General features: G+C 38.2%; 1 protein-coding gene across 1 annotated transcript in view; it reads right to left on the bottom strand.

Annotated features, from left to right (window-relative positions):
• Positions 1 to 25,736, bottom strand: part of ZPLD1 (zona pellucida like domain containing 1) — a 276,647-nt gene extending 250,911 nt beyond the window's left edge. Inside the window, exon 1 of the mRNA XM_045185953.3 lies at positions 25,491 to 25,736. The gene's annotated coding sequence lies outside the window, so the exon portion shown is untranslated. The remainder of the gene's footprint in view (positions 1 to 25,490) is intronic.
• Positions 25,737 to 25,971: the final 235 nt, after the last annotated feature.

Raw genomic sequence — 25,971 nt, 5'->3', positions numbered from 1 at the left:
TATGGTAACCATAGAAGACCCCAGTTTTGCTGGGGCTTCAATTTTCTAATTAGCAAAGGTTCAAAACTTCCTTAGAAGCATCTGTCTCCATCACATGACTTCTAAGCACAGTACTGTTGCTGAAGCCCCTCGAACGGTCCAGCAGGAGCATGTCCTTCTCATGGGACTGGTGCCCCAGGGGTCAGGCTGGGTGGGTGGAGGTTGAATATGTTACAGAACAGCCCACAACCAGAAGAGTCAGGGCTCTGCAATTGCTCAGTCTCTGGAGAGCACCAGAGATCAGGCATGGGAAACAGAGTTTAGTCCGGGAATCTAGAGCAGATCAGAAACTGGACACACAAGTCAGAAGCTGCACAGAACTGAAAATAATAGCCAGTGGGTGGGTCAGACTTCCATTCTCTACAATCAGCCAGTGGTTGGTATTACCAAAGAACTAGGTGGTATGCTTCAAAGACCAATACCATTGTAGAGATTTCATTAACTTCTTTTCCTTTCAAATAAAAATGGGTCATGCTAGGCACAGAGTTTTACAATCTGATTTTTCCCCTTACTATATCATGAATATACCCTTTCAGTTTTTAACCCATAGCACTTTTGGTTTTTTACCACCACTGTTCCCTTGAGGAGCCTGACCAGGAAACCAGTGATAGAATCATTGCTAAATCTCTTGGCCACCTCTGAGCCTGGCTGTCTTTATCTTCCTTGGCCACTCCTTCCGTAATCAAACATCCCTCCCTTGACTTCTTAACATTCCTCTCCCCTGGTTTCCCATCCACCTCTGGCTGTTTCCTCTGATTCCCTTCACGATTATTTTCTTCTTCTAATAATTCTTGAACCTGGAAGACAGTCCCCTAGAAAACGCTTCTCCTCTCATTTTGAATTCCCTCTTGGACATTCTCTTTTACCCACCAGCTCTGCATTTGATGCACAAGTAGTTCAAATCTTCAGCTTTGACCTCTCCTGAATTTCCCACTGACTCATTAAACTCAACACACCCAAAGCAGAACCTTTCTCTTCTTCCTTCTCAATACGATAGGGTATCTCCCTTTACACTTGGAGACAGAAACCCCACAGGGCCGGCTTGCCTCTTCACCTGGGCAGCACTAATAAACACAGAGCTAACACTGATAGAACTCAAATACTATGTTAAGAGCTTTACAAACACTATTTTATTATTTAATCCTCATCTAATCCTCACAACAAACCTATGAGATAAGTACTTTCCTCACCCTCCCTCTACAAGGAAACCAGAGCCCAGGAGGGTAAAGACACTCGCTCAAAGGTACCCAGAAGTTAAGTGGCAGAGCTCAAAGAAAACCTAGCAGTCTGTTTTCATAGCCCAGAGCCTGTGCTCTTACCCCACACTCCGATGAATAAAGACTCAATCAGACTTTTACAAAAGGAATTTTTTTCCTGAGTAACCATGTGAAAACAAAATTCAAAATGTAAAAATTGATTAACATACAAAGCACATACTGTTTATTCACATGTAACAGTGTCTACCTGGCTAGCTTACCTTGGCACCCAGCCCCAGTTCCTTCTTACCATAATCCTCTCTTTTGGATGCTAGACCAAATCAATCAGCTCTTAGGTTGAGGAAGACCTGGCTTCCAGATCCTGTGCATTCCTCTATTTATGTGAAAATCATATTTGAGTGGTAAGGGGATGGGTAAGGAGAGAAGGGCTGGGAAAAGATGGCGTTGTAAACGGTGGAGACAGAGAATGCCTCATTCTTCATCCTCCAAGGGAGAGACCAGCATGCCTTCCAGATCTCGTGTCTCTCATAAAAGTTAGGCTGATCCTTCTCTCTTAACGTGACAAAAGTGTACCCAGTGCCTGGTTGATTCTAGGTATACTCTTTCAAGCAGTCGTACTTCTCTTTTGTCAGCAGGAATGCCCACTGAGGACCTGACATGAACTCTGCTGCATTTCCTTGATTTTCCTCCAAGTCTTCATTCAGGTGCCCTAAGTGAACTTTCAAAACACCCTTGGGAGTGTAACTGGTCTGACCCACTTTCCCAGTCTGAGGTACAAACAGTTACATCTATTCATTTTTTCTAATCTATCACTTAAATCCTAACTAGTTTTCCCAAGAGAACTGCAAACCATGAGGGAATACCAAAAGACAGTGCCTTTATAAATTGCCCCAAATTCCTTGGGACCCTTTCCTTAAAATATCAGACTCCCATGTTTACACAACTGAAGGGAACCACTTTTGATATTTCAAGTAAGTATAAAAATTTGATGCAAATGTAACTTACTATTTCTGCCTCTATATTTGGAAGAGGCTAGAATGTTAATTTTTGAAAGTATGCTATTTCCATTAGCAGTTAGGGGAGGAGGCTCATCTCTTCACAGAAAATCAAGTTGAAGAAATTTACAAAGGACTTGAATATTCCTAAAATAGGTTTTAAAAGCCTTGGCTTGTGCACGTAGTAAAAATGAAAGAGGAGGTAGAGATAAAGGACCTAGAAGTCTGAGCTACAGTTCCTCCAGAAATGGAGGAAAGTTCTTTGCCTTTCCACATCTTCCATTTTCTTTCCTTTAACTTTACCTTCCATAAGGGAGAGCCAAGATGGGGAGGAGAGATGCTGGGCTGAACTGGAATAAACTATAGAAGCTGGATTAGAAGAAACTGAGCTGGCCAAAAATATAAATCATTTTTAATTTGCAGCCTTCCAAACTAGTCCTGACATCTCTCTTCAGGCATTAGCAACCTATCCCACAGCCAGAGAGCCACAGCCAAATGCTGGGGAATTTCAGTGACGCATAGCCATTCATCTGCCCTCAGCAAAATGCACTCCCACAACCTCCTACCTCCTTGTCACCCAGCCTGGTCCTGGCGGCACCTAGAACTTGGCATCCCATGAAGCCATTCCTCCCAGCAGAGTCGTACTTCCACCAACCATTCCAAGCCCAAGATTCCCCTTCCTGATCACTCTGGGCACCAATACATCCTCATGCTTCATCTGATTTCGGTTATCAACTCTGGATAAAAAATAATGAGACCCCATTTATTTATATCTTAGAAAGAAGTTAGTTAATTAAAATACATTTCTCAGAAAAGGAATATATGTTTTATTAAGCTTCAAATTGCTGTATGAAAATTTTGTCTCATCTAATTATTGAAAAATATATGATACCCACATTATTCAGCTGAGGACAGCTACACCTTTCTGTTAGTTTTTCAGGTGACTTGTAGCTGTGGAATGGGGTTCAGTCAAAACAAAGAACCAAACACTTTGGTTTCACAGGTGTATGCATATGTCCTAGTTCATCAAATTTATACGTTAAACATGTGCAGTATTTTGCATATCAATTATGCCTCAACAAAGCTTTTTTTTTGTAAAGAGCCATTACTTAAAAGGAAGTGAGTTTTGACCCACAAACTCTTCACACCCTGTTGGGAAGTGCAAAGGATTCTAGTGCATATAATAAATAATAATAATAAAAAATAACAACAAATATATATTTACAATGTACTTTACATATATTATCTCATTTAATGTGTAACAATTCTATGACAGAAACTATGATTGCAATTTCACAAAGTAGGAAATTTCTATTTTAACTAGTCCTTCAAGTATCAAAAAACTTATTCTAGTGTTCTACTCTTAGAACCAAAAATGTGGGACTTTGGGGCCAGAAAGACTGCTAATTAGAGTGGGTGGGCTCTCCCACACACCACACCAACAGGCAGCTCCCTTCCCTTTCCTGCAGCGGATAGGTCTCATCATATTCCACAGATGGGATCAAATGATTTAATATTGCTTTCAGCAGTTACATGAAGAGGCACATGATTAAAACAGTCTGTTATCCTGATTTATCAACAACCCCACAATACTGCATTGATATAATTCTCCGTTTGAACTAATTTCCTTTGGCTTAAACTTCTTTGCAAGAAAAACTGCCTCAAACAAATTAGTTTTCATGGTCTCCTTGGAATAATCTTTTGTAGGCATGAGTATTTATTAAAACAAAGACCACATTGTCTGGTAATAAAAGCCAAGGCGGAGTATGTATGAGACTTAATCTCCTGGTAACCATGGATAGGATAACCCTGAGCATGTACCCACATGTAAAATAATAATAGAACACTCCCAAGTCAAAGTCTTTCCTGAGTGACAACTAAAGAGAAGCCAACTTGAAGTGTTTTATTATTTTTTTATGGTTCTGCATAGGCTTTTGCATTACCTGTTATTACACTGAGCTTACTGATTATTGCCTAACAGGTAAGTGTTCATGGTATAAATTAGAGAATCAGAGTGTTTAAATGGGCTAGATATTTTGAAGAAGAAAAAGCGAATAAAAAGAGAAAAGTGAGAAAATCTTTTCAGGAAATATTGTCTTCAGTTACACTTCCTGTAAAACTTGATTTCCACTTTCTGTAAAAGATTAACTTTGAATGTTCTTGCTACATGGCGAGGGTAAAAAATCTTTTTTTTGTTTTGTTTTTGGGTTTTGTTTGTTTGTTTGTCTTTTAAATTTTTTATTGTTATTCAATTACAATTGTGTGCCTTTTCTCCCTATCCCTCCACCCTACCCCAGCCGAACCCCCCTCCCTCCCCCACCTCCACCCTCCCCCTTGATTTGGTCCATGTGTCCTGTAAAAAATCTTTAGAGACATCTAAAACCAAAGGCTTGACTGAGCAGACCTATTCTTTTAAAAAAAAATGTTTTATTGTGGTAAAAACACTTACATGAGCCCTGGCTGGTATAGCTCAGTGGACTGAGTGCAGGACTGCAAACCAAAGAGATGCCAGTTCAATTCCCACTCAAGGCACATGCCTGGGTTGCAGGCCAGGTTCCCAGTAGGGGGCGCACGAGGCAACCACACAATGATGTTGCCTTCTCTTTCTCCCTCCCTCCCCCTCTCTCTAAAATAAATAAATAAGAATTTTTAAAAAGCACATGAGATCTACCCTCTTTACAAATGTTTTAATGTTCAAGACAATATTGTTGATTTATGGGTGCAATTTATGGGTTGATTTACAGCAGATCTCTAGAATTTATTCATCTTGTTTGACTGAAACTTTATGCCTGTTGAATAGTATTTCCCATTTCTCCCTCCCGCAGCCCCTGGCAATCACCATTCCATTTTTCAATTCTATAAATTTGACTATTTTAGATATCTCCTATAAATGGAATCATGCAGTAGTTGTCCTTCTGTGACTGGAGTATCTTAGTTAGCATAGCATTTTAAAGGTTCATCCAGGTGGTCCATATTGAAGAATTTCCTTCTTTTTTAAGTCTGGATAATATTTCATTGTATGTACATATTTTCTTTATTCATTCATCAATGGACATTTAGGTTGTTTACACATTTTGGCTAGTGTAAGTAGTGCTGCAATGAAATGAGAATGCTAATATACGTTAGCATTCTATGTATAACCGATTTAAATTATTAGGAATTAATACCCAGAGTTGGTACTGCTGTATCATATGAACTTCTATGTTTAACGCTTGCACAATTTCATACTGTTTCCACAGTGACTGCACCATCTCGCATTCCCATCAACAATGTGCAAATGTTCCAATGTCTCTACATCTTTGCCAACACTTGTCTCTGTTTTTATTGACAATAGCCATCCTGATAGGTGTGGGGTGATATCTCATTGTAGTTTTGATTTGTATTAAATTCCAATGGCATTTTTTACAAAAATAGAATAACAATTCTAAGATTCTTATGGAATCACTAAGGACCACAAATAATCATATCAATCTTTAAAAAGAACAAAGCTGGAGATATTACACTTCCTTATTTCAAAATATATTACAACTCAGCAATGAATACAGTATAATACTGGCATAAAGACAGATATATAGACCGATGGAATAGAATAGAGATTCCAGAAATAAATTCAAGTGCATATGACAGTGATGACAGTACAAAGAACGTACAATGGAGGAAGGATGGTCTGTTCAACAAACGGTGTTGGGAAATCTGCATGACCACATGCAGAAATCGGACCCCTATCTGCCACCACACGCAAAAGCCAACTCAAAATAGAGGAAAGAATTAAATGTCAGACCTCACACTATAAAATTCCCAGAAGAAAACAGGGGAGAAACTTTATGGCATTGGCCTTGGCAATGATTTCATGAATATGACAACAAAAGCACAGGCAACAAAAATGATAATCAACAAGTCAGGACTCTATCAACCTAAAAACCTGCACAGTAAAAGAAACCATCAAAAGGGTTAAAAGTGAACCTATGGAATGGGAAAAAATATATTTGCTACCATATATCTGATAAGGAGTTAATACCTAAAATATGTAAGGAACTCATACCACTCATATGCCACAAATAAGAAAGAAAAAGAAAACAACAGATTTAAAAAATGGGCTATGAATTTGAATAGCATTTCTTCCAAAAGAAGACAGCCTTCCTCTTCTTGCTTCACCTATCACATTAGCACTTAGAGATAGTTGTGGGGTGAAGTGTTAAATGATATTTTAATATCTGAAGAAACCTTTAGGTTTGGACGAATAATAGCTCTTTTTTGTTTGTTTGGGGGGTTTTTTGCATTTTTAAAATGTTTTAATTGAAAAGCTGCAAAAGTTACAATCTGCATGTGAAACTAGCAGAGACATGGGATGCAATGGGTGTGATTATGAGAGGGCATAAGGGATGCTGGCGATCCCATCTTCATTCTTTATTTTTAAATTTTTATTGTTATTCAGTTACAGTTGTATGCCTTTTCTCCCCATCCCTCCACCCCACCATCTAACAATAGCCAGGGGGGATTGGGGAGGGGACAGTGAGGAGAGAGGATACAGGAACTACTGTAAAGGACAGGTGGAGGAATAATAGCTCTTTTAAGACAGGAACTCTATCCATCTTTCTCATCCCCAGGCCTACCACAGTGCGTCACACCAGGGAGAGGATGACTATTTGATGAATTTACTTGATTCAAAATTATACCCATCTAGCCTATGCCCCTGCCCAGTAAGAGGATAAGTTTATTGGGGTATAGGGAGTCAGCACAGTAGTGACAGACCCAGAAGAATTGTTGGGTCCTTCCCAAGTGGCATGAGCAGGATGTTATTAATTAATAAGTAAACACGAGATACTTTATGCTCTAAAGACAAAGGAAATTATTTTCAAAAAAACATCAAAACTAAAAAATAATTGAAGTAGCCATGCATATACCAAGGGAATATTAACAGTTAAGTTTTCTGCGGCTGATCAAGGTTACTATACATGGGCAATGTAAACACCTGAGGTCAACAGACAGAATATTCCTTGTTACTAAATTTTCCAGAACTGATCCCAAAAAATCAACAAGATATCTAAAATCTGGGAAACTTGTGTGTACTGCCTACAGTAATAAATCTACTCTTTTGGTTTAATTCTTAATTTTTTTAAATGTGGTTACCATTATTCTTAGCTTAATGACATCTGAAGCTAAAGGCAATCTTGAGGAAAAAGGGGGACAAGTTTTTTTCATAAGCCTCCTACTTTGAGGAAGATATTTCTTGCTGAAACACTAGCATAAAATATTTGGCATACCTTTTCTCAGCCTTAAATTTGTAATATATGGAAACTCTTTCTCACTATACTAGTCAAGCTAAAAGAAAGCATCTCTCTGGAAGGAGCCAGAACACATGCCAGATACCCCGGGTATTGCAGGTGTCACCAGAGAAACAGATTGTGTGGCTCTGATAGACAAAGGGACTTGCAATCCTGAGTCCCACAGGACTGAAGCAAATAAAGAAACAGTTCTTAACAGGCATGCAGCACTCACCACAGCTATCCCCCCAGGGCTGAGAGAAGAAGGAGCAGGCAAAAATGTCCATCTGCCCGTCTTTCATTGGAAGTGGTTTCACTACGTATTTCACAAGCTGCTGCTTGAGGGTTCAGCTTTTAATTAGCACACATCCAGGTGTTGACTATAATTCTTCTGGAGCCCAAAAAGGCAGTTTGCCCAACTTTTCCCTCTTATTTGCTCAACCAAACAAAAAAACCCAAATCGCCAGTACCTCCCTAAAAGGAGCTTGTACACATGTTTAGCACCCCAAGTTTTACAGCTTCTACCCAAGGGAACAGCCTCCAAATCACTGAGCTCTGAAGCCAACAAAGCTTGTATTCATGAGTGCACAGGGCTATAGCAAACAAGAGCAGTTTTAAATAGGCGTACCTCCAGCAGCTATACACTCAGGCTCATCACAGAGAGAGCAGGCAAAAATTCTCATCTCCTCATTTCCCAGGTGCTATTTATAATCAGACTACCTCTAGGTTCTGACTGCAACCCTCCCCTTCGGGAAACTAATGGGTTTGGGCACATCCTCAACTACTTAGAGCCACTAAGAGCAAAGATGGAGGGCTGGCCCATCACAAAGGTTTGAGAGACAATCAGGGCCTCAGCCTGGGCTCATTGATGAAGTTCATCTGCATAAGACCAGTCTGTTAAGACTGGGAAAAGTGGCTGTTATGTCTAGTGAAAGATAACCAACACAAAAAGTCAAGGAAAATGAAGAAACTAAGGAATATGTTCCAAGTAAAAGAATAAGGTATCCCTTGACAGGTGGTTCAGTTGGTTGGAGCATCATCCTGTACACCAAAAGGTTGTAGGTTTAATGTCCAGTCAGGGCACATACAGGAGGCAACTGATTGATGTTTCTCTTTCACACTGATGTCTCTCTCTCTCTCTCTCTCTCTCTAAAAATCATTAAAAGATAATGAGGATTTAAAAAAATAATAAGGTAAATCTCCATAAATTAATCATAAACAAAGATAAGTGATTTAACTCATAAATAATTCAAAACAATGGATATAAAGATGCTCATCCAGTCAGGAGAGTATAAATGAACAAAGTAAAAATTCAACAAAAAGAAAATATAAAAACTGTACCAAACATACTGGCATAAGAATAGACACATAAACCAATGGAACAGAATAGAGAGCCCAGAAATAAACCCAAGTCTCTATGGTCAATTAATATTTGACAAAGGGGGCAAAACCATAAATGGAGTAAAAATAGCTTCTTCAACAAATGGTGTTGGGAGATCTAGACAGCTACATGTTAAAAAATGAAGCTCTATTACCAATTTACACCATTCACAAAAATAAATTCAAGGTGTACAAAAGACTTAAATATAAGCCATGACACCATAAAAGTCCTAGAGGAAAACATAGGCAGGAAAATCTCAGATATTCAACACAGCAATATTTTCACCGATATGTCCCCTACAGCAAGGGACACAAAGGAAAGAATAAATAAATGGGACCTCATCAAATTAAAAAGCTTCTGCATGGCCAAAGAAAACAGCATTAAAATTAAAAGAGAATCAACTATTTGGGAAAACATATTTGCCAATCATACCTCGGACAAGAACCTGATCTCCAAAATATATAAAGAACTCACATGACTCCACTCCAGGAAGACAAACAACCCAATTAAAAAATGGGTAAAAGACTTGAACAGACACATTTCCAAGGAGGACACACAGAGGGCCCAGAGACATATGAAAAGATGCTCAGGTTCACTAGCCATCAAAGAGATGCAAATTAAAACCACAGTGAGATACCACTTCACACCAGTGAGAATGGCCAACATAAACAAAGCAACAAACAACAAATATTGGAGAAGATGTGGAGAAAAGGGAACCCTAGTGCACTGTTGGTGGGAATGCAGACTGCTGCAGCCACTGTGGGAAAACAGTATGGAATTTCCTCAGAAAACTAAACATTTCCTTAGAAAACTAAAAGAAAACTAAAAACTGCCTTTTGACCTGGCAATTTCACTGATGGGATTATATCCTAAGAACTCTGAAACACCAACCCAAAAGAACCTATGCACCCCAATGTTCATAGCAGCACAATTTACAACAGCCAAGTGCTGGAAGCAACCTAAGTGCCCATCAGTAAATGAATGGATCAAAAACTATGGTACATTTACACAATGGAATTCTAGGCAGCAAAAAAGGAGCTCCTACCCTTTGCGACAGCATGGATGGGACTGGAGAGGATTATGATAAGTGAAATAGGCCAGTTGGTGAAAGACAAATATCATATGATCTCATCTTTAACAGGAACCTAATCAACAAAGCAAACAAGCAAGCAAAATATAACCAGAGACATTGAAATTAAGAACAATCTGGCAGTAACCAGAGGGAAGGTAGGAGGAGATAATGGGGGGAAACGGGGGAAGGGTTTTCAGGAACAACTATAAAGGACACATGTACAAAACCAAGGGGATTGGAAGCAGGGGAAGGAGGTGGAAATGACTGGGGTTGGGGGGGAGGCAGGGAGTGGTTTAGGGTAAATGCAGACAACTGTACTTGAATAACAATAAAATATATTTTTTAAAAAACTACCAAACATCATAGAGTTGAAGAATAAAATAACTAAACCAAAAAATTCAATGGAGGTGTTCAAGAGCAGATCAGATCAGTAGAAGAAAAAATTAAAGAATTAAAAAACAAGGCAGTGGAATCCATCTAACCATAGATGCAAAAATAAGAAAGAATGAAAAAGAGTAAATATAACTCAAGGGACTTATGGGACAACATTAACCTAAAAGGAGGAGCGAGATAGAGAGAGGTCAAAAAATTTATTTAAAGAAAAAATGGCTGACAATTTTCCTAAACTAAGGAAAAGAATAAAATTCCTTGGTCCAGGAAGCTCAAAAAATGTATTAATAAAGATGAATCTAAAGAGACCTTAGCTGAAACACATTATAATTAGTTTTTCAAAAGTTAAAGGCAAGGTAAGATTGTTAAAAGTAGTAAGAGAAAAACAACTTGTTAAGTACAAGGAAACCCCAAAAGCCTATCAGCAAATTTTTCAGCAGAAACTGTGCAGGCCAGAAGTGGGTGGCATAATATAGCCAAACTGCTGACAGAAAAAAAAATGCAAACCAAGAATATTCTACTTGACCAAGTTATCATTCAGAATTGAAGGAGAGATAAAAAGCTACTCAAACAAGTAAAAGCTTAAGAAATTCAGCACCACTAGATTAACCTTACAAAGAATGTTCAGGAGCTCTCTTCAAGCTGAAAGGAAAGGATACCATTTAGTAACTTGAAAAGATAAGAAAGTATAAAACTCATGTAGTAAAAGTAATTGTATAGTTAAATTCAAAATACTCCAAGATTGTAATGGTGATGGTTCAAATCACTTATAACTCTAGCACAAAGGATAAAAGATAAAAATATTTAAAATAACTATAACCACAATAATTTGTTAATGAGTACACAATGTAAAAATTAAATTGTGACGCTGAAAACACAAAATGTGGAGAGAGGAGAGTGTAAAAATGTAGAGCTTTTATATGTATTCAAAGTGAAGTTATCAACTTAAAATAAAGGGTTATAACCATGATAGTTTAAAATGTAAGAATGTACAAAACACTAGAAATTACATTTGCAATGCAACTACTTAAACATGTAACAAAAACCTGTAGGTGTCAACTTCAAAATATATGATAAGGCTTAGTATTATAACCAAGTGTTACTTAGTATGATAACCAAGTATTGTAAGGGGTATGTGAGCCAAAACTTTGACCGTTATTGCTCTTTTAGTTGAATGTGGTTGTATCTTGGTTAAAAACATTCAAATTTGGGTTTAAAGTCTACTTTGTTGGTTATAAGTATTGCGACCCCAGTTTTTTATTTTTCTATTCACATAAAATATCTGTTTCCATCTCTTTAATTTTAGTCTGTGTGCATCTTTCATTTTGAGGGGGTCTCTTGGAGACAACATACATATGGCTCTGGTTTTCTTATCCATTTGCCACCCTACATCTTTTGATTGGAGCATTTAAGCCATTTACATTTAAAGTGGTTGTTGACAGATATGTATTTATTGCTGGTTTATTTTTTAACCATTTTCCTCGGGATTTTTTTTTCTTCTTTTTAAAGCAAGCCCTTTAACATTTGTTGCAATAGTGGTTTTATGGTAAGAAATTCCTTTAGCTTTTTCTTGTTGGGAAACTATTCCTCCTCCAATTTTAAATGTTAGTCTTTCTGGGTAAACAGCCTTGGTTGTAGGTTCTTGTTTTTCATCACCTTGAATATTTCATGCCAATCCCTTTTGGATTGAAATGTTTCTGTTGAGAAATCAGATGACAGTCTAATGGAACCACTCTTATATACAACTACTTGCTTTTTTTTTTTTTTTTTGCAGCTTTTAACAGTCTCTCCTTGTCTTTAGGCTTTGCCATTTTAATTTTGATGTGTCTTGGTGTGGGCCTCTCTGGGTCCATCTTGTCTGGGACTCTCTGTACTTCCTGGGCTTGTATGTCTTTCTTTCACAAGGTTAGGGAAGATTTCAGTCATCATTTTTTCAAATAAATTGATTCTCAATCCCTTGCTCACTCTCTTCTCCTTCTGGTATACCATAATGCAGATGTTTGTTATACTTAATGTTGTCCCAAAGGTTTCTTAAACTATGTTCATTTTTTAATTCTTTTTAATTATATTTTTATTGATTATGCTATTACAGTTGTCCAAATTTTTCCCCCTTTTCTCCCCTCCACACAGCATCCCCCCACTCCCTCAGTCAATCCCCCCCACCCTTGTTCATATCCATGGATCATGCATACAAGTTCTTTGGCTATTCCATTTCCTATACTGTACTTTATTTCCACATGGCTATTCTATCACTACCTGTTTGTACTTTTTCACCCCCATAATGTACTTCTGTAACTATCTATTTGTGCCTCTTCGCCCATTCCTCTACACCTCCCCAGCTGACAAGCATCTTTCCATATTCATGATTCTGTCTCTGTTCTTGTTTGACAGTCTAAAGGGGCCAATTCAATTGTTGACAGGCATATATTTATTGCCATTTTATTTTTCATATCTTTGATCTTCTTTTTCTTAAATAAGTCCCTTTAACATTTCATATAATAATGGTTTGCTGATGGTGAACTCCTTTAGTTTTTCCTTATCTGGGAAGATCTTTATCTGCCCTTCAATTCTAAATGATGGCTTTGCTGGGTAGAGCGATCTTGGCTGTATTTCCCTGCTTTTCATGACTTTGAATATTTCTTACCAGTACCTTCTAACCTAAATTTCTCAAAATTTTCTTTTGGGAAATCAGCTGACAGTTTTACAGGAACTCCCCTGTAGGTAACTAACTGCTTTCTTCTGGTTGCTTTTAAGATTCTCTTTTTATCTTTAATCTTTGACATTTTAATTATGATGTGTCTTGGAGTGGGTCTGTTTGATTCCACCTTGTTTGGGATTTTCTGTGCCTCCTGGACTTGCTTGTCTATTGCCTTCACCAAATTAGCAAAGTTTTCTTTCATTATTTTCTCAAATAGATTTCCAATTTCTTTCTCTTTCTCTTCTCCTTCTGGCACCCTGATGATGCAAATGTTGAACCTCTTAAAGTTGTCCTACAGGCTGCTTACACCATCCTCTTTTTTTTGGATTCTTTTTTCTTCTTATTGTTCTCATTGGTTGTTTCTTGCTTCTTATATTTCAAATCATTGATTTGATTCTTAGCTTCATCCACTCTACTGTTTTTTCCCTGTAAATTGTTCTTTATTTCACTTATTATATCCTTCGTTTCTGATGGGATATTTTTTATTGCCTCACTAAATTCCTTGAGCATCCATCCTTATAACTAGTATTTTGAACTAAGCATCTGATAGATTGCTTATCTCCATTTCATTTAGCTTTTTGCCCTGGAGTTTTGATCTGTTCTCTCATTTGGGCGATGTTTCTTTGTATCCTCATTTTGGCAGCCTCGCCGTGTTTGTTTCTATGTATTAGGTAGAGCTTCTTTGACTCCATGTCTTGGTAGTGTGGAAAATGTAGTAGGTGTCCTGTAGGGTCCAGTAGCACAGCCTCCACTATCACCCAAGCTGGATACTTGAGTACACCCTCCTTGTAGTTGAGCTTTATTCACTGTTGGTGGATTAATAGAAGGAATTTACCCAGTGCAGTCAGCTGCAAAGACTGGCTGTGACCAGAGGCCACCAGCTTCCACCTTCCCATGATCTTCCCATGGAAGATCAGCTGTGTGGCAGCAAGGTGGTGGTGTTTCTACGTGGTCTGTAGCTGTCCACTGGGTGCTCTGGCCCTGGGTTTTTCTGGGTGGTGTAGGCCAAGGTCATCCCCGACCTGTGTGTTGCCCAGGGTCACCTTGCCTGAATTATAAAGCACTCTGAGATGGCTGCTACTTGTGCTGGGCTTAGAGATTCCCAGGCAAATCCAAGCTGTGAATCTAGGCTGGCTGCTGCTAGTGCTGGGCCTGGGGCTCACTGAGACCAGCTGTTGCTTGTTTGAGAGGATTGAGGAAGTTTTCAGCATGAGCCAAGATCAGCCAATCATACAGAAAAGCAGCTTGCACGGGCATGTAAATTGGGTGAGGTGGAGTCTCTGGGGATCTCCAGGGTGGGTCAAACAGTGTCAGCCAGGTTGATGGAGTCTCAGATATGGCACCAGCCTGCTGGCTCTGTGGGGGGAGGGTTCAGAAAATGGACAATGGCCTCTGCTCACCTTGATGCCAGACACTTCAGTGTTTCCCTGTATGCCACTGGTGCCTTTCAAGCCGCTACCCTGGTACTAGAGCACAGAGGGAGTGAGTCTGACTATGTGAGTCCATGTGTGGGTTCTTTAAAAGGAACTGGTTGGGAGTCCAGGACTTTCTTCCACCGACTCAATCCTTGCCGGTTTTTATAGCCAGAAGATGTGGGGACTTATCTTCCTCTGGAAGCTCTGGAACCCTGGGCTAGGAGGCCTGGTGTGGAGCCAGGACTCCTTGCTCCCGAGATATCTCTCCTGAAGTTTTATCTACTACATATGGGTGAGGGACCAGCCCATTCCACATCTGTGCCCCTCCTACCAGCCTGGATGGATATAGTTTCTTTAATCCATAGCTCTCAGACATCTGTTCAACTCAATATCTGATGGATTTGAGTGATAGTTATTCTATATTTTAGTTATAATTTTGATGTGGTGGTGTGAAGAGGTGAACTCTGTCTGCCTACACCACCATCTTTACTGGAAGTCCCCTAAATTCTTTTTTTCTTTTTGCGGCTCTGCTTGGGTATATTCTTTTACCTTGTGTTCCAAATCACTGATTCAATTCTCTGCTTCATCTAACCTACTGTTTATTCTTCCTTGTGTATTATTTATTTCAGCTATTACATTCTTTATTTCTGACTGGTCTTTTTTATGGTTTCTATGTCTTCAGGCTTTTAATCATCCTTATAACCACTACTTTTAACTGATTAATTGCTTACCTATATTTAATTTAGTTCTTCTTCTGGAGAACTCTCTTGTTTTTTTTTCTTTTGGGGCTTATTTCTTTGTCTTCCCATTTTGGCTTGTTCTTTGTGTTTATTTCTATATATTAGGTATATCTGCAAAGACTCTGATGCAGACCTGTCAGTTGCTGCCTTTGACTAGCCCCTGGGCAACCTATTTGGAGCTATTAGTGATCCACAGTTTGTACCTCCCCCTTCCCTTACCTGCTGGCTGACCATTAGGCTTGATTGCTGAAAGTGCCTCCAGCTGTACTCCTCATCAGTCTAGCTTAAACTCCACAGGGTGGGGTGAGAGAGATTCCTGTGTGTGGTCCTATTCCACCCCCCCAAGCTGATGCCACCTGGAGTTACAAGGATGGAGTTATAACTAGTTAGCCACTTTCCATGGCAGCATACAGGCCTCCATTCCTGCTCAGATGCCTATGGCTTTACCAGAATAGTCCAACAGGGCTCAAAAACCAGCCCTTCCACTTGTTAGCTACGTGACCTGGTGTGCATTACTAATCTCTAACTAAGCCCCAGTTTCCTCATCTCTGAAATGGAAAAAATTATAATAACCTTTGTCATAGAGTTGTTATGATGATTAAACCAAATGATGCTTATACACACCTGACACCGTGCCAGGTGCATAATAAATATACAACACACGTTAGATGAAATTGAATTTCTAGCTAGTGTTTATGGGCTTTTTCTTGGGCTCCATAGAGCACATGGCCTAGACTAGAACATTGTCCTAGTCTGATAGGAAGTCACTCTCTGATCAGGATACTTTAGTTTAGTGCTGAATGCAGCAAAGCAAACCCAAATCACCAATGTTGAATGCCTCCTTTGACTGAAAAATAACCACAATTGTAAGCTTGGATTGGGGTCAAGAAGATTTTGATATTTCTGTGTTAGTGACATAGTTGTAGAGTTTTGCCTTTTGAAAGAAAGCAAAAAAAAATCTTATGAGGTTGCCATATGAAAGATCTAAGAAAGACCCTGCCCCTCAGCAAAAAGAAGTTTCATTTAATAGAGCCTGAACTTCTCAATCCAAGTTGTAAAGAAATTTTTCTCAGATGAACAGTATCAGTGTTTGCCTACTGACCCAACCACTAGGTTCGATTTGAAGGTAAAATATTATCTAGATGGATTAATTATTACATTACATTGTACTGGATTCTTCTACCACGGGTCACTTTTCTTGATTGGTCACATATTAACAATCATCGTCTTGACATTCTAAACATGCCGCCCCATCAGAAGTTCCTGGCAGCAGTGGCTGATAGCAGTTCCTGGAATCTCTGCTTACTGGGTGGTTACATGATATCTACACCTAGCTGCATGGCTAGTCACGGCATTTCAGGTCGTTTGGGCTGAAGAGTATCATGTTCACCAGACTTATTATTCACCATGGTTTGTATTTTCTACCTTTATGCTTTTGCTCACTCTCTTTCCTCCATCCAAAATGACCTTCTTTTTCTCCGATTGTTTAAATTTTAGAAGTCTTTTTAGGTTTATTTTACTTCCTTTACAGTGCTTTTTGCTTTATAGCTTGTATTTTTCTTCCTAACACAATGTTTTGTGCACAATTAGCATTAATTATGACTCTGTTGAAGACATGAACTAGTGACCCACTACAACTAAGGTTACTATAAATCACTTGAAAATGTAAACAGACATATCTTGATGAAAAGAAAACAACCAACCCCCTATGAGGAAATCCTGCTTTTAACCAACAACTAAGTTGCCTTCTTGCTCCTGGGCCTCCCAACAGGCTTGGGAAGGAGTCTCTAAGCAGAATGAATTCTACAATCTAATCTCTGATTTATTACTCAAATAACGGCCTTGCTTACTCCTTGGATATTACAACACTGCACTCAGCAAAATTCAGAATTAGAGAAACTTGGAAATAATGGATTTAAGTTGGTATTTTAAGCTGAAAAAAGAGCAAAGATGCTCTCCATTTGTTTCTTGTATCGATGTACCCATTCCCAGAAGTGAGAGTCCTCCAGGGCTGGAGATGACCTAGAGCTAGGTCAGCGTAAAAACGGGGAGGATAATAGAGGATATTTATGTAGACTCAGTGTTACACGGTATTAAGAAATTATTTTCAGTTTTGTCAGACTGAGTAACGGCATGCTTGTTGTGAAAGATAAAGCCTTATCAGTTAGAGATGTATGCTAAGCAGAAACATAGTTTCTTGGATTTGCTTTGAAATACTCAATAGAAAAGAGGAGGAATGAAGAGAAACAACAAGATCAGCAAAATGTTGAAAACTGTTTAGTTAATTGATCAGCATAGGGAAGCTCATTATATTACTCTGTCTACTTTTGTGTGCTAGAACATTTCTACACTAAAAAATAAATTTCAAAGAAAATATTATTTAAGAAAAATTATCCTCTCCAAACAAGGTTTTTATCTGAAATGACAAATAGGGAGTGTAAAGGGAATTTTTATTATCTACGTCACACTAGACTCTGTCATTTGATTTAATCCAGACTACTCTAAATGACTGCTGTGTCATGTTCTCTGTTACTAGGTCAGAAACCTACACATGTGCAGCATAACCTGGAAGAGATATCTGTAGCTTAAACTTCAGCACACTAAAAGTTATTTACAGTGTCCTTAATGAAGATTTCAGCCTTATCCCAATGGAGCGGCTCATTGGTGTTTGTGTTTTGTTTCTTGAAGTCATAGTTATGTTTTTTTAAAAATTGGTTATACTAAAAAGATGGGGGCTTTTTAGTATAAGATGGAGAAAAGGGGGATCATAAGTAACCATAGGTTAATAAATTTCCTAGCAGGATATTCTGGTAATAATCCAGGTAAGCACTTAATTATCTAGCATATCTAGCCCTAATTTAAATTTAGCTCTAAAACATTAATCAAATAAAATGTGTTTTATAGAAGTTAATTAATAAACCTGTCTCTTCTGCTATCCTCCCCCTGTGCCCCCTACAACAGACAAAGATCAAAGAAATTCAGAACTTTCTCCTTTAGCTTTAATCAAAATAGCCCCAAATTTCTATTCACTGAGTAATCTAAAGCATCAAAAGATTTATCATGTGTTATGTTAATTGTTGATATTTAAAAATACCACCAAGGATTGAAATCCATAGATACCTATGGAATACTTTTCTTAGTTCTTTTATTTATTTGTTTGTTTTGCTTATTTATTTATTTTGCTGGAATGAGCATATGTTCTTAGAAAAAAACAACTGCATTTTGGGTCCCAATTTAACCAGGTACCAAATGGTAAAAGGTGGTAGAAGAAACAGGGTGTAACTTTACTGATCTGCCTAAAAGAATTGTCAAAGCCAAATCTTGACAAGTTGGAAAAGAGAAAGGCAAATACAAAGAAGAACTTATGGAGAAAATGTAGGAATAAATACAACCCTCTGTGCAGCCGTGGTTTAGCTGTAGATTTTTAGCCTGGTGTGTATTCCTTTGAAACTTCTCAAGACGTCTCTGGAATATTTTGTTTCCTTCCTGTTTTGTTATTGGGTATGTGCCTCTGTAAATCTGTTGCTGCTATTTTGAATAATTTTATGAATAAAAATTGGGACCGTTTCTTAACAAAAAAAAAAAGAATTAGCAAAGCAATTTACTTCAGGAAAAGAAACATTCCAGTTAGACTTAAAAAAAGCAAACAACCTTAAGTAAGCCCCTTTATCAGCAGCTATTTGCATAGAAAGAATTTTACAGAGTTGGATGGCTTCAGCAGATAGAGGCTTAGAGAAGTGGAATTAACTAAACTAGGTTTAAAGAAGCCAGTAGAAACTTTGAAATGCATCAACCTGCTTTGCCACATTTCTCTGTACAACTCTGTACCTCTGTACATTAGGCTATATTTTGTAGTCATCCAAATCCTTCAGAAAAGTCATTAATTCATCATTTCCTAAATATGTTTACAGAATTAAGATATTATTAATCATTACCTGAAAAAAAAAGCCAAGGAATATCTCTTTCATTCAAAGAAACAAGAGAGACCTATTTTTCCAAAAGCCCTTCAGACGTGGATTCTGGGCAGTTACTTCCTTCCTGCTCTAAAAACAGCAAAACCAGGAACCAAGAAGCTGATAAGGAAGGAGCTGTCCTTATTGCTGCTTTTAGGTAAAGAACATTTCGTACTGTAGCAGGCTTCCTATAAATACCAGGAAACTTACTAAGACCTGGCCCTGACTTTCTGTGAAATCTGGAAAGAAGTCAGGAGGTAAATTACTTTTTTTCTTTTCTTTCCTCAACTTAAGTGAGTCTGTCTTGGCTACCTCCAAGGCTATAGCTATGTACGCAAAGAGCATTTAGTAAATTTATACCATAAGCGATAATGATCATAGCTGCCAAATGGCTGCTTGATGTGGTGAATTTGATCATTTTAGCTTGTGACATAATTACCAGTCAAAGCAATTCCACTCTAATGATCACAACTCTATTTCAATAACAACAGAAAAAATGCTAGAAATAATTGAGACCGCGACTAGAACTGATCCCTGAACTGGCCTTTAATTCCAGTCACTTTGTCCATTGGGATCATCCACACAGATATCTCTGGAGTAGTTTGAGCTCAGGATTGATACTGTAGGCTCGTTTTAACTCTTGCATTACATGTAGTCACAACTTCGGTTTCCTTTCCCATGTATCTTTTTTTTTTTTTTTTGGAAAGGAAAATTAAAGCATGTCAACCTAAGTTGTTCACATCCTTGGTACACTCTACCAAGAGCTCATTTCCTCTCACTAATCAGGAAAAGGAAAAGCAAATGTAAATTGCCATTACAAACAGTACCGACACTATAACCCATAAACCGAACATTTGCCTTGTAAATTCATAGGCGGAACAGGAAGGAGCATGAAACAGAAAGGCATAATTGAAAATCTATGAATACATTAAAGTTTTGGGAGGGTTTTATTGTTTTCTATATTTTCATTAAATAAAAACATCTGCTGTAGAATAATACATGTCTCCCATTAATGCTTGGGCTTGATTGTATTTGTTTAGTCCCTAGCAGTTATATTTGGTGATTCTATATAAGAAAAATGCTCATTTTAAGTATTTTAAGTAAGTAAATGATTTTCTTTTAGAAAAAAGAAATAAGATTAACTACACTGGAGTTATCCTACTGCTGCCACTATTTATTTTAGGGATGCCAAAACTTTATGCTAAGGATCCTGTCTCCAAAGACTCTCAGGGTTCCGCTACGAGGAATACTAGAGCAGTCAGTGCTAGATGCTAAGGGGAAAATAGACTTCTCAACTGTGGTCTCAGATTGGAGGCAAAGGAGCAGATAGAAAAGGTGATAAGTGACTAAGGGATATGATCAAAAGGAAATCCAGAGGACTCATCAAGGACAAGTAGGATATTAATTTTTGACAAGGTCAAGTTTCTATGTCTACATATAAGTTAGACCTGATCAATGGGATACAGTGCCTTAGGTACTCAATGCCAGGTACAAGGGCAATAGAAACAACTGGCGTGCCTCCATGACCATAGCTCCATGTTTCTAAGATCTGTACATGAAGATTTTATCTTCCTGGAATTAAGAAAAAATGTTTTTTGTAAAAGTTAAAGCTATAAACTCTAAATGTGAGCTATATTTGTTACATTCAGCAAGAAACCTTAACAACTAATCTGGAAACTCTTTGAAATGGCTCAAGTATGTATGGATAGACACACCCAGATGTGGTAGAGGTCAACCTCCAAATGGGAGACTTAAATAGACCAGGAATTTGTGTGTGTGTGTGTGTGTGTGTTTGCGTTTCTTTCTGGGCATAGATCTAACCCATACATAAATATTATTGAATCCATACTGTCAACTTGAGAATATATTTTCAGGAATACATGAGGTACAAAAGAAAGCAAACACCCGTATAATAATTTAACTTTGAATGGCATACTGCTATCAGATTCCAACTAATAAATTGATGGAAATTAGGTATTTCTCATTAATTTAAGACTAGAGAGAAAAATCACTTCCATGTAATTACATAAAAATATTTTTATGCTGTCAGCATAATTTCCTTCATATTCTCCCCTTTTTACTTCTGTTATATGAGGGAAAGAATGTTTCAGTAGAAAATTATAAAAGAAGACACTTAAAAAATATCTTATTTGGAAGTTGATATGCCAGTCCTGAGAAATCGCTATGGCTTCTGATATCAAACTAACTTGTATGAACCCTGAATTCTATTAACAGCTTTATGAAAAGATTTGAAGTGAGACAAAACAAAACATTTAATCAAAATTTAAGAATAAAGCCAAGGCTGCCCTGGCTGGGTGGCTCAGTTAGTTGGAGCATAGTCCTGTACACCAAGAAGTTGTGGGTTCCATCCCTGGTCAGAACACATGCATACTGTACTGAGTCCCCAGTCAGGGCATGTATGGGAGGCAACTGATCGATGTTTCTCTCTCATGTCAATGTTTCTATCTCTGTGTGTGTTTCTCTCTCCCTTCCTCTCTCTCTAAAATAAGCATATCCTTGAGTAAAGATATAGATAGATGATAGATAGATAGATAATAAATATTCTTAGCTGGTGGTCAGAACTACCTAAAAAAAAAAGGTCATACCTAGCTAACACCTGCAGCCTTCAATGGGAAAACTACCTCATCTTGATGCTGGGTTGGACAGGTAAGTATATTTACAGAAAGTTACTGGGGCCCAGTCCGGCCCTTCATAAGCACGGGCTTTAGTCTTCTACATGCCCGCATAATGACTTATGGATTTGCACGCTTTCCATTTCCTTTTTCTGACAGATTTACCTCTTCTCCACACAACCCAATCCAGCTTCTACATGGATCATTTCACAAAAGTCTAGATTCCAGCCTCGGCTCTGCTTGTACTGTTGTTGAAACAGTCAAAGAGGAAACTAGCTTGGCAATGATTGCCAACTGTAGAAGCTTCAGGGCTAAGATTTGAGAGTAAATCTAAGCCCATGAATACCCGGGTAAGCAAAAGTTAGGTACAATCCTGCAGGATGGAGGAACAGAGATAAGGTTACAGTGGAGAGTGGATTTCAATAAGGCCAGAGATAAGATCCAACCCTGACAGCAATCTAGCACATTCACAGGGATAAAGATAGGGAAAGAGGGGTAGGGAGAGCAGCCAGAATCCTCAAGAACCATGACCGAACTAGATTTATTGAAACAGATAAGTGGAAGACTATAGTCCTGGTGGACCAGTGCCAATAGCAGGTTATCTGAAAGCATTGTCAAGGTATTCTCATGCTATTGTCCACATGCTATTCTTCTAAGCAGGATGTATCTTCAAATAACCTCTTCTGAAGTTTTTTGGACTCAACCACTTTGAGAAAAATACCTGGAGGTTATAATAAGAAAAATATAAATTGAATCTTTGTCTTTGGGGAGTAAATATCCTGATGTGGATGAACTGGAAGTGATTACTGTTTTTCTTTGTTCCTTGCCAAAACACAGGCATTTGCCTACTTCAATAAGGACAGAAAAGACTTTATTCCATATATGGAGTGGAACCCAAGCTACTTTCATAGGCAGAAAAAATTGTGTTCATCAGATTATTTATGGAATTATTCCACAATCGGAACAATAACACTCTCCTAGTGGTTTTCCATGGAACTGGTTACGTGTCAAATACAAAGCTTGTTTAAGTGAATCCAGATCTCCATGGATATCACAGGAATAAGGGGATGGAAATGAAAGATAAATGTGAAGAAGGGAAAAGGAGTAGCATATAAGAGAACAATTGGAAAGATTTTGATGGAAGAAGAAAATCTAAAGAGAATTCTCTATTTTTGTGTAGAATAATAACTAAGTCTGACAATTCTGTTATGAAGGCAGCAGCCTCTGTGCCCTGCTTTCTGCCAGGCCGGCTTCCCTTTGCAGTCACGTTTTACTCTTAACATCCATGAGCATTTAATCCAACTAGATTCTTGCATGCAACCCTTGTTTGTTCAGCACAGATTATGTTAAGACCACACTGAAAGAATGAGTAGTGAAATTAATGTATCTTGAGTATTACTGATCTTTTTTACTTTCCCATTTCAGTCCTTCAGTTATCCATTTATTTTTTATGTTTTACAATTTGGCACTTTACAGGTCGAATGTGGAAAACTTCATTTTTGTATACAATAAGAGAATTTTGTTGATTGTATTCTGTGACCGTAGATTTTTTTTCTATATTTCATAATCAATGAAAACCAAAAAAATAGTATGTCATTTTATTTTTATATTTCTTAATGAAATTCAACAAACCCCTTTAAAAATCTCTCTTTTTCCCACTTTGCATGGATTTGAAAGCCACAATCTTAGTCAACAAGAACCATATCTCATTTTTCATTAAATGAGCTATATTTGATATATAATTTGCATATTTGATATCTGCCATTTTATGTAGACAATTTAGGCAAAAAAGAAAAATACAGAAAAAGGAGACTGAATATTACATAAAGTCTAGCACTCACAGATTTCCATTGTTAGCTAGAAATCTCTATTTTGTTAAATACAAGGTCTGTTTGGAAAAAGCTCAGCCATGAAGGAGAACTGTTCGCACTACATCAAAGTAACCTGGCAGCCAAGGCAAGTGGACTGGAATGTGCATGTGAGAACAATGACGACTTCACTGTACTAGTCAGTGGGGGTGGTAGATGCCATTAGTGAGCATGTGTACTGTGTGGCCATCACATTCAAAATGACTGAGCAAGTAGAGCAACGAATCTGCATCAAATTTTGCATTAAGCTTGACCATTCCTCTATGGAAAGTATTTGGATGATTCAGAAGGCCATAGCTGTGGGCAACTGGTGATTGACAGCTTCAATCAGCTTCAGTGGATTGACCACTCGTGCGTCACGTCTCATGCAGAGTTGTTTGATGAAACATCTAATCACCCAGATAACTCAGTGCCCCTACAGCCCAGATTTGGTGCCCTGTCACTTCTGTCTTTTCCCAAAACTAAAAGCACCTTTGAAAGTGAAGAGATTTCGGACCATCAACGAGGCTCAGGAAAATATGACAGGGCAGATAATGGTAATTGGGAGAACTGTGTGATGTCCCGGGGTGCCTACTTTGAAGGACTGAGGTGTCATTGTCTTAAGTATAATGTTTCTTGCTGGGCGCAGTGGCACGCGCCTGTAGTCCCAGCTACTTGGGAGGCTGAGGCAGGAGGATCACTTGAGCCCAGGAGTTCTCGGCTGTAGTATGCTATGCCGATCGGGTGTCTGCACTAAGTTCGGCATCAATATCGTACCCACTTCCCGGGAGTGGGGGGCCACCAGGTTGCCTAAGGAGGGGTGAACCAGCCCAGGTCGGAAATGGAGCAGGTCAAAACTCCCATGCTGATCACTAATTATAATGTTTCTTGTATCTTCTTCAATAAATGTCTTTATTTTTCATATTACATAGCTGAATATCTTCTGTATAGACTTTGCCCTGCTTTCTCAATACCTCAATGTATTTCTGTGCCTATAGACACATATGGAAATGAATATACAGTTTTACATGAAGGTGTTCTTTCTACTCAGGCTGTTTGAAACAATATTTTTTAACTCAACCATATCTCGGGAATACTTCCATGCTCATAAATATAGAACTCCTTGTGTCTTGCAAGGCTGAGTGTAATATGGCCCTGCTTACCTCTCTTACTCATCTGCAACTTCTATCTCCTTTACTCATTCTACTTCAGTCCCTGGACTCCTTGTTATTCCTCAAACACACAAAGTTCCTTCTTCTTGAGGGTCTTTATATTTTCTGTTTCCACGTTCTTACAGCACCTTTCCTACAGTTCTTCCTTTGACAGGCTACCTAATGTTTGTCACTCATGTCTCAGCTCTAAGGTCCCCTCTCAGACAGGTCTCCCACAATGACTCTCTCTAAAAGGGCCACCCAGCCACTCCACATCTCACCACTGTTACTTTCATCATGTTATCTCTGTCTAAAATTCTCCTACTAATCTATCAATTCACCAGAGCATTTTTAAGGAATTTTTAAACAGCAGTTAGATTAATAAACTGAACAACTAGCTAGACTTCAAGTAAATCAAAACATTATCAGAACCTAAAACTTTAAGGATATGGCCATTACTTTGGAATAATTGATAGATCATCAAGTTACAGTTCTTAAAAAAAAATGAAATTTCCTCCAGAGCATAGTAAGAATCTTTACAGTTGTTTATAAGTTAAAGATTTAAGCCAGCTTTCCATAGCTTTTATTATAATACTTATAAACTATTGGAAAGCTTATAAAATCTAAATTTTAGGCATTATAAGCCTTCAATAAGATAAATTCAATTTATGTTTTAAGGAAGATTTAAAGCTTACCTTAATTGATGAGGCTTCTATGACATAAAATGATAACAAAATACTTTTTTTCAAATATCCACTTATTACTGTCAGGATGGTGGCATAGGCAAACATGGTACTTGGAACCTCCCACAACCACATCAAAATTACAACTGAACTACTGAAGAACCATCATTCAGAACTGTTGAAATCCAGCTAACCATAAGTCCTTTAACTAAGGACATAAAAAAGAAGCCACATGGACTCTGGTAGGAAGGGCAGAGACACAGGAAGGTCTGTTTCCATACCTACATGTGGCAGTTAAAAATCAGAAGGGGTATCTCAGCTGCAGAGGTCCCCCATGAGGAGCAATGGGTCTGAGCTCCACGTCAGAAATGCTGTCCAGGGTTCCCATGCAAAGAAGAAAAGTTCCCACAATGGAGGGCTCCTGGAGTTACAGACATTCTTAAAGAGACCATGTAGAGTTGGACTTACTTGCTCTAAGCTCCAAGGCTGGGGC

The sequence above is a fragment of the Desmodus rotundus genome, chromosome 2 (assembly GCF_022682495.2).
Source record: "Desmodus rotundus isolate HL8 chromosome 2, HLdesRot8A.1, whole genome shotgun sequence".
NCBI lineage: Eukaryota > Metazoa > Chordata > Mammalia > Chiroptera > Phyllostomidae > Desmodus > Desmodus rotundus.
This window is presented reverse-complemented; position numbering and strand designations above follow the sequence as displayed.